Source organism: Camelus bactrianus, chromosome 15 (genome assembly GCF_048773025.1).
Source record: "Camelus bactrianus isolate YW-2024 breed Bactrian camel chromosome 15, ASM4877302v1, whole genome shotgun sequence".
NCBI lineage: Eukaryota > Metazoa > Chordata > Mammalia > Artiodactyla > Camelidae > Camelus > Camelus bactrianus.
Genome location: NC_133553.1, coordinates 19,877,804 through 19,880,373, shown reverse-complemented (window position 1 = coordinate 19,880,373; position 2,570 = coordinate 19,877,804). Strand labels below are relative to the sequence as shown.

Here is a 2,570-nt window from a genome sequence, read left to right as displayed (position 1 = left end):
TGCACAACCCTATGAATATGCTAAAAAAAAAAAAACCCAGTGAATTGTACAGTTTAATGGGTGACTTGTATGGTATGTGAATTATTTCTCAATAAAGCTGTTAAAAAATAGAAACAAAGCCGCCCAAGCATGACCTACCTGAGAAACATTTCCAGATTCTTGTTTGGATTCTCATCCTGCCTTCCCTCTCCCATCCCGCTGCACAGCTTTCAGTGTGGAAGCCTGCAGTCCCTCTGTCCTCCTGGCTGGACTGGATACTACCAGAGGGCAGGAATCATTCATCACTCTTCTCTGCATCTCCAGTGCCCAGCACATGCCTGGCATACAGTAGGTTGCCGGTAAATGTTTGTTTAATACGTGAATTCTTATCATCCTCTTGATATATATTATGATGTTTCTAAAATACACCAATCAGATATTTAATGATTTGATAAATACATATGTTCATTGCCATAATCCCTTGATTCATAAACAGTGATGAACATTGCTGAAACTGATTCTGAGAACCATGCTCTAATTAATAACTTCAGTGGTCAAGAATGTCAGATCCTCTGAATACTTGACCTCTAGTTTGATCTCAGCACTCTGCAGCCAGCATTTTGGGGAGCAGGCCACAGTGTAGGTGCCTGGAGTGCCTGGGGCTTGGCCCTGAACTCCCCAGCCTAGCTGCCCATGCCCTGGCTGGCCCTCAGCCTGTAGCCAGATCTGGAGATGGTCCAGGTCCTCTCGTTAGACCCTGCTTCTGAATCACCTCTGTGCCCCTGGTGTGGGCACAGTGTCCACATGGACTGGTCCTCAGGATGGCTTGCACTGTGGGTATTCCACCTGGCCTGGTCCCCGAGACCTGCGCTTAACCAGCAGGCCTGCAGGAGGAAGTTTGCAGGTAGAGGCAGGAGAACACAGGTGACAACGGTGGAGGAAGTGGCCGGTCCTGTCATCCTTGTCCTTTCCCTCCACTGAGAGCCTGCTGCCAGCCAAGAGTCTATGCCCCTTGGCTGCACCCGCGGGGAGGACAGCGTGGGTGGTTATTAGGGTTCAAATGAGGCTCCTGCCTGGCGATTTCTTAAAGAGGTTTTAAAAATCCCTTTTAAAACTCCTGATAGCACCTGTGAAAATGTATACTGCTCTGTACAACCTCCTTCTCTCTCTGTGGATGTATTTGGTGAGAGTAACACGGTGATAGTAACCATTTGGAAAGCGAGCTCTGCGATCATAGGGAATTTTAAATAAGGTTATCAAGGAGCAATGATTCTCAGAACACATAACCGCCTTGGAAGAGCAGCATGAATTTCCCGCAGGTCTCTGCTTTCCGGAAGCCTGCTGAACCTGTCGGCAGAGTGGAGCAGGTCATATGTATCAACTGACAAAGCGGGGCTTTCCAGGTGTTGGTGAAACTGGTGTGTGCAACCTCGAGAGAGTGCTGTGGGTCTGGGTTGGGTATGACCCTGAGTCATGTGTCCGTGAGTGTGGAGTGTCCTTGGGGACCCTCATTTCATCTCCACCCTGTTTCTGAATCATCTCTTGGATGGCAACCCAGCCCAGCCCACTCCGCTCACTTCCTGCTTTTCTGCACCTGCTCTCCTCACTCCTGTTCCTCCCAGGGTGCTCTGGGTCCTCCCTCTGATCCCAGGGCCTCAGGGCTCCCTGGAACCATCTTCCAGGGCAAACACACATTCCTCCTTCCTGCTGAGTCCTTCTATGGGGACACCCGTGGGGAAATCGATGCTGCCAGAATGGATGCCTCCACATCAAACTGTGAAGCCCCTGCCCCCAAGGCTCCAGCAGACCACCAGCCTCTGCTCCTGGGAAGGAAAGCAGGAAAGCAGACACCTGTGTGTGTGGTGATGTGTCCTTGAAGATGACCAGGGCCATCAGGCAATGACCTGTGTCTGCCTGGTTCACCCTGAGGGCAAAGCAAATCAACAATAAATATCCCTTGAATGGGGAGCGGGGAGGGTGTAGCTCAGTGGTAGAGCTTGCACTTAGCAAGCACGGTCCTGGGTTCAATCCCCAGTACCTCCATTGAAATAAACAAATAAAGTAAACCTAATTACCCCTCCAAAACAAACCAAAATATTCCTTGAATGAATGAGTAAAACGTCATTATCTGGCCCCTCCCCCTTCCTCCGTGAGGACTCGGGCACCTAACTTCTGTCCAGTCCAAATGGGGTGGCCTGAGTGTCTCCATGGACATGGTCCATCCCCTGCCTCTAAGCTCTTGGGTCTCCTCCACTCCAGGGACTTTCCCTTTAGTCCTTGCAGCGGCCTACTCCTGTGGCCACGCCCTGCATCTTGTCATCACCTGAAACTGCTCCACCTCTGAAAGCTTAGATACCAGTATCCCAGTCTCCCTCCACGGCCTGCTGGCCTTCCCACTCCCCCTGCCCACCGTGCTCCGGCCGCAGTCCCGTCTGCGCGCGGCACGCGCAGGCGCACTCGCGCGCACACGCGCCTCTGCTTTCTCCCGCTCTGTCGCCTCCTCCCGGTCTGGCTTCTTTTCCTGCCAAGCCTGACCGTCTGAACTTCCCTCTTATCAGCACCTTTGATTCTGTCATGCTCGACTTGTTCCA

The 2,570-nt window shown here is 51.8% G+C and overlaps 1 non-coding gene across 1 annotated transcript; it reads left to right on the top strand.

The window, feature by feature from the left end:
• The first annotated feature begins 1,951 nt into the window (after positions 1-1,951).
• Positions 1,952-2,022, top strand: TRNAL-UAG (transfer RNA leucine (anticodon UAG)). The gene has a single exon. It is a non-coding gene; the product is annotated as a tRNA-Leu (tRNA).
• The last annotated feature ends 548 nt before the right edge of the window (positions 2,023-2,570 follow it).